Consider the following 12,331-nt stretch of genomic DNA (forward strand, 5'->3'; position numbering starts at 1 on the left):
TTCAAAGCAAAGAACAGGACTCAACAATAACATTACAGTAAGTCAGCAACAATTGCTATCGCCCAAACCACCAAAGATTCATTCTAAACTGAGAGTTGTGTCGCACTGAAGGAACCAGGTTGAGTAGAAATGTCAAATCCAATCAATAATACAAGTAATCATAAGAACAATATGGCATAGATGTATGTAGCTGGAAACATCGAAAGGACCATTGACTAATATACAATGGTGGATAACCCAAGTATAACATGGCTTGATATGAAGTAAACAACAATGCAATACAATAATCATAATACAACGGCTTATATACAAGTGCAAATACATTTTCAGTGCCAAAAAAAAAGTGTATTGTTCTTGTAAAGTGCTTATTCATATGCTGTGCAGTGCCGCACCATGCTCCCCTTCTTATGTGCCCACAGTCACCAGATAATGGTGGACATTGTGCCTGAAAAGGAGCTAATATTTATCAGATGATGTTCACAAAAGATGGTCAACTTGTCCTTGTAGTTCTCCAGCAGGTAGGAGTAGATCCTTGTATGTATTATGTAAAATATAACCAGGAAATATTCATAGTGTAATACTGTTTCTTTATTCTAAATTTAAATTGTAACAACAGCCACATTCAAACTTACACAACCCTCCTCTTGTATATGGGCTTATACTGATGCTGCCTTGTAACTCAAAGAGCCATAGTCTGTTTTCTAAGCAGTGGATATGACATCACTGGAAGTATCCACCCTTTTAATGCATTTCTGGCCCGGAAGCCTTATCGGAGGCTCCTGATAGCGCTTCTAGGGCTGAGCGAAATGCATTAGGCGGGTGGATACATCCGATGACATCATATCGGCTGCTTGGAATGCAGACTGCGCCTCTTTGAGTTCCAAGGTGGCATCAGTATATGCCCATATACAATAGGAGGCTAATTTAAGTTTGAATTTGGCTGTTGTCATGCTTTTAAATTCAATAAAGAAACAGTATTACAGTATGGATATTTTCTGGTTATATTTTCCATAATACATACAAGGATCTACTCCTACCTGCTGGAGAAAAACAAGGACAAGTGGACCATCTTTTGGGAACATCATCTGATGAAAATTAGCTCCTTTTCAGGTGCAATGTCCACCATTATCGGATTAGTGTGGGTACATATGGAAGGGAGCATGGTGCTGCACTGCACAGAATATGAATAAGCACTTTACAAGGACTATATACATTTTTGGGGTACTGAAAATGTGTTTGCAATTGCATATAAGCCATTGTATTATGATTATTGTATTGCATTGTTGATGTTGAGACAGTGCTGGGTACATATATTATAATTTAAAAGGTACCTACACCTTACATCACAGCAGCAGTCAACTAGGTAACATAGTCACAGAGAATTATATTTTGTAGCACAGGGATCACAACTTTTATACATGAATTATACAACAATTGTACAAAAAAAATGTAGGGGGAGAAAACAGAAGGAAGAATGAAAGGTGGGCGAGAGAGAGACGAAAGAGCAGAAAGTAAAAAAGAAGAAGGGAGGAAAATTGGGATGAGGACCCAGATATATAGGACCTAAAAGGTCCATTTGGTCGAGAGAGGTATTACATGAGTTAAATATTGCTAATATTAAGTGTTTTAGCTATTATACATTTCTAAATGCAGTATTGTGGATATACCTAACTCCAACTAGTATCTAAAACTTTGCAAAATAGTCTACTGTCGGGTACTGTCAAAATTAAAAGTATATGTATAGCCAAACCTGTTTTTAGTTTTGGATAGATTAGGGAAGGGGCACATTCCCTGTTACTTCCTTTTTAGCTGCCATTGTACCAAATATTACTCTGCACTTCCTGTCTCGTGGATTCCCTTTACTTCCTGCTTCAGAGACACAACAGACAGTTAGAGAAAATGTCCCCTAGTTAGGGGATTTCCCTTTTTAGACAGCTGTCTCTGGAGCAAGTGGCCCCATTTGAAGATCTCCCCTTACTTCCTTTTCTGGGGACAAGCTTGGATTTCCCCTCACTTACTTCCCTGATGATAGTGATTACCAGGACACATAGTGTGGTGAATCTCCCCAGTGGGAACATAGACAGCAATGAAAACTTGACAAATGGCCCAACCTTTCCCTATACATCCACAACTTAAAAAAAGCTTTGCCTAAATATAAACTTTACATTCTATATATGTCCTTGTTAAGAAGACTTCACACTGAATGAACAGGGTATGAAATTAGGTAGTGGTTTTATTAGAAAAAAGGCAGAGACAGTAATAAAAACCTAACATATTTTCTAATCCCTCGCCTTTTACCCAAGAAAAAGTTGTATGTCACAGTCTGTGTTCCTACTGGAATGATTTCCCATCACTTCTTGTGCTGACATGGGTGTATCGGGACACAAATTGTAAATACAAACTTGACAGAGATTCTATACCTCTACACCACTGTTGAAAACGAAAACAATTTAACTGGTGTTGGGTTTTAAAACAAATTAATGTAAGGTCTTTGAAGCTAAAGCATTCCTCTGAGGAAAAATTTTGCAATAAATATATTCATTGATGCTGTGATCAATGATAGATCGCTGCTATCATTGTATCAGTGCCAACTACTACTGTGATTTGCAGCTTCCAAAGAAATTACTCCATAGAGATAATCATAATTACATTGATCCAAGCTAGACCAATGTAAAGCCTCGTACACACGACCGAGGAACTCGACGGGCGAAACACATCGTTTTCCTTGTTAGGCTGTCGAGGAACTCGACAAGGCAAGTTTTTCCATTCCCGTCGAGGAAATAGAGAACTTGTTCTCTTTTTGGCTCGTCGAGTTTCTCGACAATTTCCTTAACGAAAATGTACACACAATCGGTTTCCTCTGCAAAAAAATATCTCCCAGCAAGTTTCTTGCTGGTTTTTGCCGAGAAACTTGGTCGTGTGTACGAGGCTTAACTCTGCAATAGACAACATACATACAAAGTTCAGCTTTAAATCCATTGCAACATATTAAATATAAAGCAGTAGCAGTGCCCAATACAGTGCCTAATTACAGAAACACTTGGACCATATAGATAAATAAACCATATTTTAATGTTTAATAAGAGGATGATTAGGACAGCCCACAGGAGTTATCACTTGCCACCAGATTCTCTTGTGCACAGAAGCACTTCTGGATTTCTGCTCTAAGGGAAGTGTATTTTTTTTGTATGACAAATGCCAGGAGATGCTCTGTTCTTACAACTTTATTCATATCTACAGTATTCTATGTATCCATAAATGTATGAGAGATGATATCTGTGACATTATAGTCAACGGCACTGTTTGCAATCCTGTATTTTTTTTTTACTATTTATTTGCATATGTTTAACTCACCCCAAATAATGAAATGCACCTAAATCACCTAAATCATAATAACAGCTGTTAAGAAAGTTCATTGAAGCTTCCCATCAGTGTGTAACTGCCTGCTTCATACGAGGTACAAGCAGACAGCTTACACAGACAATCTGCAGGAGTCCTGCATTACACCCGCGATCTGCTGTTCATGGCTGCAATGCCCCTAGTAAAAAAAAAAAAACACTTTTTTTTACCTTCAAAAATATGTGCATTTATTAGATTTTTTTACAACAGAAAATGTATCCTTGAATGATTAACTGGCAATATGCCAAATATAAACATAAAGGCATAGGGTACAGTATAAACTGTTTTACCCATAAAAATATTTGTAAATGAACAAACAGAGCCTTATGATACATCCATCTCTGTTTTTCTATATGGCTGCAGAGTATAAGGGATTATGTACATGGACATCAGACTCAGAATTAGGTCAAATGCAGCTTGCAGCTAGGAGCTTATGAATTACTTTGATGTGCATTTGAATTGTTTGATTCATTGTTTAGTTGTTCACAGAGTTGTTCCAAGTCACTTCTGACTTGATTTGATCTGCCTCTAAATTGAAGAAGCAGCTTAGAATTTTATTGTTCTGTGATCAAAACCAGTTTATAAGGACATCCCTCTGGACAACCTCCCTCATTTACTTGTAAAGGGCTACAGAGCAACTTTGAAAGCAACAACAAACTAATCCTGGCGGGAAACACAATTCAAAATATTACATAGGGCATATATTCCCTACATCACCCCACAGGATTCATCAAGGGAGAAATGTTGCCCTCTTTGCAAGGAGCCACGCCCCACTCTCTTCCACTGGCCTTTAATGGAAACCTTTTGAAATCAAATTCAATCCTACGTACTAGGCATAAACGGAATCACAATTCCCAAAGACCCCATTCTTATGATGTTTGGATGTTACCAAAGCACCCCAGACCCAGGATTACTAGCCCTATCCCGAACCATACCATCTCCCTTAATGGATCTTCATTTGCTTTCTCACAGCTTGGAGGAACATTCTCAAACATTGAATATCTCTATATCCCCCCTCCATTACGGAGGTAAAAAGAGAACTAAAATTAATATTATTTAGAGAACAACTGGAGATCTGGTCTCACAGCACAGACTCCAAAAAACTTTTCTCTCAATGATGGCAAGCATTTATCAACTTGACTTACCAACCTCATGAGCAAATAGCTCTAAGATCCCCCTATATCTATGTGTTATGGCACTCTACTCATTATGACGTTGACAAGGATAATACCTCTTCAAGAGATCCCATGCTATCTTCACCTATAATCAACTCGACTATGAACCCTTCACACGAGTTGGCAATAAACTCCCTGCAACCACCCCCTCCCCTTCTTCCCCCTCCCTCCTTCCCCCTTTTTGTGATGTATGTTAAGTTCAGTTTTTCAAGCTTAGAAAGCTAACCCTAAGTTCCACTGACTTCTCCACGTTGCAACTTTTACGGTTATATACAGCTTTTATTGGTCTAATTCCGTTGACTTGTGCTAGTTAGCATTTGGGACGCAGATCCTGGTTCTCCCTCCTCCTCCAGTTTGGAGGAGAGACAGATACAGAGATCTCACTTATCCATCCAAGTTTCCTTATACAATATCCTAGGTCAAAGATGTATATGTGTTCAACCCCTTTTCCCTGCCACCTTCTGTCTCCTAACAGGACTTGTACATATACCCTTTTCTCTTCTTCTCCAGCTGGCACAAACCTTGTATATGTCCTACAAGTATTTCTGTAATATATACCAGTTAATGTTAGTCCTGTAACCAATTTTACGTAGACTTTATGTTAGGTAGCAGTTGCATTTGCTGCATTTTCATCATTTATAACATTCTCCTAAAATCAAATAAAAATTTTTTTTTAACTGTTTATGCTGGGTTTGATTTAAAACATTTCAAAGAGGCTCAGTTTTTTTAAATTAAATTAATAAACACGTTATACTTACCTGCACTTTGCACTTTGGTTTTGCATGGAGCCGCCTTTTTCTGCTCCTACACTTCTGGGTCTGCCCCCATGGCAAGCACTTGCTATGGCTACAGATGTGCACACTCACTCCTGCGCTGGGCTGTGTTTGTCTATTGACACACACAGTGTTGCTTGTCCCTGCTCCTTCTGTGCTAGAACTGTATCCCCAAGGGTGCTGTGGTAAAATCCTCAATCTGTTCCTTTCACTAAATGTAGACACTCTTGTAGTAAAGGTGTGCTGCAAACATCTTTATTCAGGCAATGTCAATTGTACAAAGTATCTTCCAGTGCTGTCTGTTGTTTGTTACATTACAGGTATATTCTAGTTAAACATGACATTTTTTACTAGTTTATGCTCAGATTTCTTTAGAACAGCTGGCTATCCTTATCATTATGGTTGTCAGTATCCATTTGTTCTAAATTGCCATGAGTATACACTCAGCAAGCATTGAGCAACTCCAAATATCCACTGTTTGCAAAGATTCCTGTAACAATTTATTTGTTGATCATACGGTAAACAGGGTCCACAATCTCTACCTCAATACCCAATATTGCAGCCATTTAAAATGTTTCTTCATTATTCAGTCAATAATTTAAAATGCTCACCACACCCACTACAATCAAAAGCGGAAGAACAAATCTTAATTCCCAGTCTTGCATTACTCAGCTAAAAAATGTTTTCTACTAATATAATTTATAACGTTGTGTTTTTTTTTCTGAGGATGTTTTATTCAGCTGAGAAAACATGAGCTAGAATCCTCCTAAAATGAAAGAGCAAACACATTTTTCATTATAGTTTGTAGTATAAAATGAGTGTAATTAGAGGGATTGGTATTCACGAGGGACCAAAGTCATAACCAAAGGGTTTAGTTGACAAACTGCTCCAAACAGAAAGCAACATTCTTAGAAATAATTATATGGATGCTTCTAACATTGAATTATTATAAAGCAAAAGCATTAATTAGTTGACTGAATGATTATATTTATTTTTTCTCTCATTAAATTTTATCCTCCAAGAACTTCAGTTGGCAACACTAACTTACACTTGAGCTGGAGAAAAGTCATCATTATTGCATGATTGGATTTATAGCAAAATTGCTCACACAATTATTAATTATCATAAGTCTCTGCTCTCACCAATGATCTACAATGCTGTGGTGTGCCGCATTTAAAAAAAAAAGTACAGTGTTGGATGTTTTAGTGTGCTAGGGAGCCCAAAAATATACATGTAAACCCATTTTAATGTGCTTTGTGTTAATGCACCGCAAAGGTGTAAATGTAGCCTAACAACAATTAGTTAGTTATCTTAAATTAATTATATATTTTGTAAGTGAAATTCTGATGCAGATAGTTTCCTGTTTACTGAAGAGGAGGATCAAGATAAACCTGCCTAAAATTGAAATGCCTGATGACAGTTGGACATTCTGGGGCAGATCCACATACATCTGCGCCGGGCGCAGCGTATCTAAGATACGGTACGCCGCTATAACTTACTTTGCTTTGGTTTGAATCCTCAACGAATTTGCGCAGTAAGTTACGGCGGCGTAAGGGCGTGGAATTCAAATGGCTGTGATTGGGACGTGTTTTATGTTAATATGTCGTGACCCGACGTAATCAACGTTTTTTTTTAACTGCACATGCGCCGTCCCTGGGGGTATCCCAGTGCGCATGCTCGAAATTAAACCGGAACCAGCCAATGCTTACGACGGTGACGTCATTCTACGCAAATTCCTATTCGCAAACGACTTATGCAAATGACGCAAAAAATTCAAAATTGTACGTGGGAAGGACGGCCATACTTAACATTGAGTACGCCACCATATAGCAGCTTTAACTATACGCCGGAGAAAGCCAAACGCAAACAACGGAAAAAAATGCGCCGGGCCGACGTACGTTCGTGGATCGCCGTGAATAGCTAATTTGCATACTCGACGCGGATTACGACGGAAACGCCACCTAGCGGCCGCCGAAAAATTGCATCTAAGATCCGAAGGCGTACGAAGACGTACGCCTGTCGGATCACGCCGAGATGCCGTCGTATCTTGTTTTGAGGATTCAAAACAAAGATACGACGCGGGAATTTTGAAATTACGCCGGCGTATCAATTGACAATATCAATATCAATTGTGGATCTGCCCCTCTCTCTTAAAGTGACTTGTTTGCTCTAAAAAAAAAATTTATTGCAGCATATGTGTAAGAGAAGACTGTAAATGCTTAATTTTCCTACTGCCCACAATGCCAAAAGCTGCCCTGATCCTGAACAATATTCATGTGAATATTGCAAATTTTCTTTGTACACTGCAGCTCTCATTAGTTCTTCCTGATAACCTCTACAACACTAGTGAGCACTACAAGGGACTTCCAGAAGTTGCACCTTTCCTGTGGATTTCAAACAAAGATTACCGTATTTATCGGCGTATAACACGCACAGGCGTATAACATGCACCCCAATTTTAAGAGGAGAGTTTAAGGAAAAAATAAATTCACAGCCTCCTTTACAGTACACAGCTCCTCATCCAGTACACAGCTCCCCCCATCCAGTATGCAGCTCCCCCTTCCAGTATACAGCTCCCCCCATCCAGTATACAGCCCCCTCCATCCAGTATACAGCCCCCTCCATCCAGTATACAGCTCCCCCTCATCCAGTATACAACCCCCTCCATTCAGTATACAGCTCCCCCTATCCAGTATACAGACCCTCCATCCAGTATACAGCCCCTCCATCCAGTATACAGCCCCCTCCATCCAGTATACAGCTCCCCCCCATCCAGTATACAACCCCCTCCATTCAGTATACAGCTCCCCCTATCCAGTATACAGCCCCTCCATCCAATATACAGCCCCCCATCCAGTGCACAGCTCCCTCCATCCAGTATACAGCCCCCCCCATTCAATATACAGCTCCCCCTATCCAGTATACAGCTCCCCCCATCCAGTATACAGCTCCCCCATTCAGTATACAGCTCCCCCCATACAGTATACTGCCCCCTCCATCCAGTATACAGCCCCCTCTCTGCACTCCCAGGAGACCCCCAGTCTCCTGGGACAGCGCTGCCAGCATACTCAACAGTTAAGAAAAAAAATCACTGCAGCTTCTTCCACACTGCTCCTCCTGTGTCACTCCTATTGTAAAATGAAGCTTCCATATACCTCAATAGTTCAGTTTTTCCCACTGACCTGGTCACATGACTGCTCTCCTCTGATGTTACACAGATGGTCATGTGACCGCTCTTCTCCTCCAATCTAAAGCTACACTCAGAGGAGGACGAGTGGGAGGAGGAGAGCAGCCAGAAAAAAACGAAGCAGTTCAGCTATTTACAAGCTTCGTTTACAAGTGAATTTTGTCTTAACTTTTTTCTTAACAATGCAGGGAACGCTGTCCCAGGGCCAGGAGAGGCGGGACGGCCGGCCTGACACCCCCCCAATGGGTGGCTCCTGGGGTGGACCGCCCGATCCCCACCCCCTGTTGGTAAAACGTGATATCGGCGTATAACATGCAGGCACCGTTTACCCTCTGTTTTCAGGGGAAAATGTGTGTTATACGCCGATAAATACGGTAATTAAGATTAGAATTTTGTTCAAAAGCATGGGCAGCAAGAACATTAACTGGAAAAAAGTCAGCGCAGTGCATAAAAAAATCACATAAACATAACATACAGAAGTCCAACATGAAAAAAATAATTTACATATGAGTGTATACATATAAGTTCCACTGGGGAGCCAAAAGTGATTGAAGAGTCTTCTTGTGTATATTGAGAGAAATGGAAGATTGTGAATCCCAAAAGAGCCTCCAAGCTTTTCAGCAATGAAACCACCACAAAGACCACCACAGTGTGTAAAGAGCGTCTAAAGAGTGGGGGCTCACCAGATTCTGATGACCCTCACAAATATCCACACAGCCTCCAAATTGTTTTAGGGATCACAACAGGTCAATGCACTTCAATGTATCCTATCAGTCAGTATGTGCTGAGGCTCCACACAGGCAACACAGGCAGGGTATTATATAAGAAGAAAGAGAAACCTTCCATAGCATAAAACCGTAGATACAGCAATATTTATTATAACTTTGTGCACTTACAATCTGTAGGAGTTGAACAAGCAATTCAAATCACATGTAGTCCATTTCCTAAATCAAAGATGGCCATGGCAGGTGCATTCACAGTGGCATGTGTTCAGGCTTCGCTGTGCACATTTCATTATACGTGATGTCATCAGGGGCACCGAACACATGCTGCCATTGTCATATATTTATACTAAGCACCATGAGGATGATCGCTTTCCAATTGGATAAGCTAGATGCCTTTATTAACCCCATTAAGGGGTATCTATAGCGCAATTATCCACATGTTTCAAAAAAACTTTAGGTGATAATAAATGTATAACATTTTAAAACCTGTTACAGAACAAAAATCCCCCCCGATAATTGTACTCACTGTATACATACCTGTATATAGAAATATTAAATATATAAACTACAATATATGAATTTGTTTTCCAATAAAAACATTAATAAACTCTTAACAAGTAAATTTCCTCCCTGAAACAAAAATCACAGACAAAATGCTAAAAAGCCCTAGGTGTTATCAAAGATTAAACCCTATAGGAGCCCTGCATGCCAGTACATGTCTCAACAAGACAAAAACTGACAGCACAGTTACTCTGCTACACTGTTATCCCAAACAGTGCTATGAAGTCTGACCAGTTCTCTCCTTCTAGACTACAGAAAAATTGCCCATCACCTTTGAGAGAGAAATAGGGAGGATACAGGATTTTACTTATTGGCGCAATCATTTGGTATTTCTGCATTTGCAGTAATTTTAAAGAGACAAACATTGGGAAAAGTGTATGTATTACAGAGATGTACTCTTTTTTTGTTCAGACATACAATCACAAGAATTATTTAGGAAATAAATACAAATATGTTTAAAATGAATTGCATGAAGCATACTATACATTTTTTTACTGACATTTTTAATTTATCACCATTAAGTAATTTCAAAATGAGGAAAACCCTTCTATGTTAATAAAATAGACCCAGGTTTTCTTTTATTGCAGGGTGTGACAGTGGAGTAAAATAATGATTCCCTGAAAAATTCAGACTTGGTAGTATAACTATAGGATGTGCTTACTGTAATATTTTTTCACATGATAGAAATAAAATGGCAAGCTTTTACATCCAGAGGTGTCAGTATAGTCTTAAGGAACCTAAGATGTGACCCTTGGGCCCTCTGCAGCCCTTAGTACCCAGAGGCAATTCAATTTCCTTTTAATCTACTTTGCATTTGTCAGCCAGCAAACCTCTGGGATATACCTCCAGAATATTTAGATTGTACACGTTTTTAACCATAAAAATACAATGCCTACAGTTTTGCTTACAAGAATAGTAACACTTTCAAATGCTATTGATACACAACTAAAGCATACCTACCAGTATATTCCCAAGACATTTTTATAAAGTATATGTCAAAGTTTCGGACATAGAACTACATGTACAGTATACTTCGCTGCAACTGTAGAAGTGCTGGAGAGAGATAGATCGCTAATCAGAAGGGAACAATAGTTTGTAGATGAATCATCTACTGTAGGTTCACTTCAGAAATGTGTGAAACTATTTCAGGATTGCTTCTAGGTAATCTCAAGTGTCTGCTTTCTGGCAGGATACACAAAGGGATGTGTCTTGTGATAAAGTCAGTTTGTCTTTGAAGCAATTTTGTTAAAGTTTACTAGGAGACATGGAGTTTGAGACAGGAACTGATAATAGATCATCTTGAGGGTAGAAATAATATAGAACAGGAATAGCTGTGAAAAAAATAAATAAGTGGGGATGAAGTATGTCCCTGGCAGAGAATAACAAATAGAAATAATTGCTTCTTGAATGTGTAGTCTTTTGTAATAAACTAAATATTTAACAGCCAATTTACTTAGCTGCATGTCCTTTTTAATGAGAATGACAAGAAATATTAAAGCTACCTGCAATCAAAAATATCTATGATATATTGCCAGACATATCTATGATATATTGCCAGACATATCTATGATATATTGTCAGACATATCTATGATATATTGCCAGATATATCTATGATATATCTGGCAACTGACTGCACATACCTAATAAGCAGATGTTACAAAGTTTTCTGAGAAATCGAACATTTAAAATAATTACATTTGTGGAAATGCAACTAGTTTGAAATGTGTAAATCTGTAGTGTTTGGAAGAAAGTGTACCCATGTTTTTTTTTTTTAAATACGGTAAATAAAAATGATTGAAATAAAATAAAATAAAGTTTGCATTTACAAAATACGTATTTTATGTCAACAAATATTTATTCAGGTTGGGAGCAGGCTATACATAAATGTAAATAATCAGAGGCAAGCTACATTAAACATATATCTACAACAATGACATTGCATATGGAAAGGGAGTCCTGGGTAAATACAGCACTTGCATACTTTGCTGTGGTCAAGGTGCTCCCTTGTAGAAAGGCAGACTGATAGTGAAATGCTGCCTGCTTTGAAGGAAGTAATGTTCCAGAATAATGGAAAGAGGTAAGAATACAGCAGTAAAATAGTCTATAAGGAAAAGCTGTGCAGCAGAATGCATTATTTCAGTTGTATTTCATATCTCATTTCCTGTAACAAGATTACTTTTGCATTTATATAACACATTTATGTTAAGCCATACACAAATATTTGTACTTATTTTATATTCCTACAGTAAAGTGATTGAAACTAAAAGCAGTCTTTTACAAACCAGGCCTGTTCAAAATTATATTTTTTTCTTCCACCCCTACCACCAGATGCCCTAAGAGATAATTGTAATTTTAGTCTTAAATGGCAAGATTCTTAATGCAAGAGTCCATGTACACACGACCACAAATATAACCCGTTATAATCATTAAGATCTAACATAGAGAATATCATCATGTATCCAACAGGGATTACAACGGTAGACAGTTCTGATATTAGACAAATACCAAT

At 38.5% G+C, this 12,331-nt stretch overlaps 1 protein-coding gene across 1 annotated transcript in view; it reads left to right on the top strand.

The window, feature by feature from the left end:
* Positions 1–12,331, top strand: part of GRID2 (glutamate ionotropic receptor delta type subunit 2) — a 740,228-nt gene that overhangs the window by 521,850 nt on the left and 206,047 nt on the right. The gene's annotated exons all lie outside the window — the stretch shown is intronic.

Source organism: Rana temporaria, chromosome 1 (assembly GCF_905171775.1).
Source record: "Rana temporaria chromosome 1, aRanTem1.1, whole genome shotgun sequence".
In the NCBI taxonomy this organism is placed as follows: domain Eukaryota; kingdom Metazoa; phylum Chordata; class Amphibia; order Anura; family Ranidae; genus Rana; species Rana temporaria.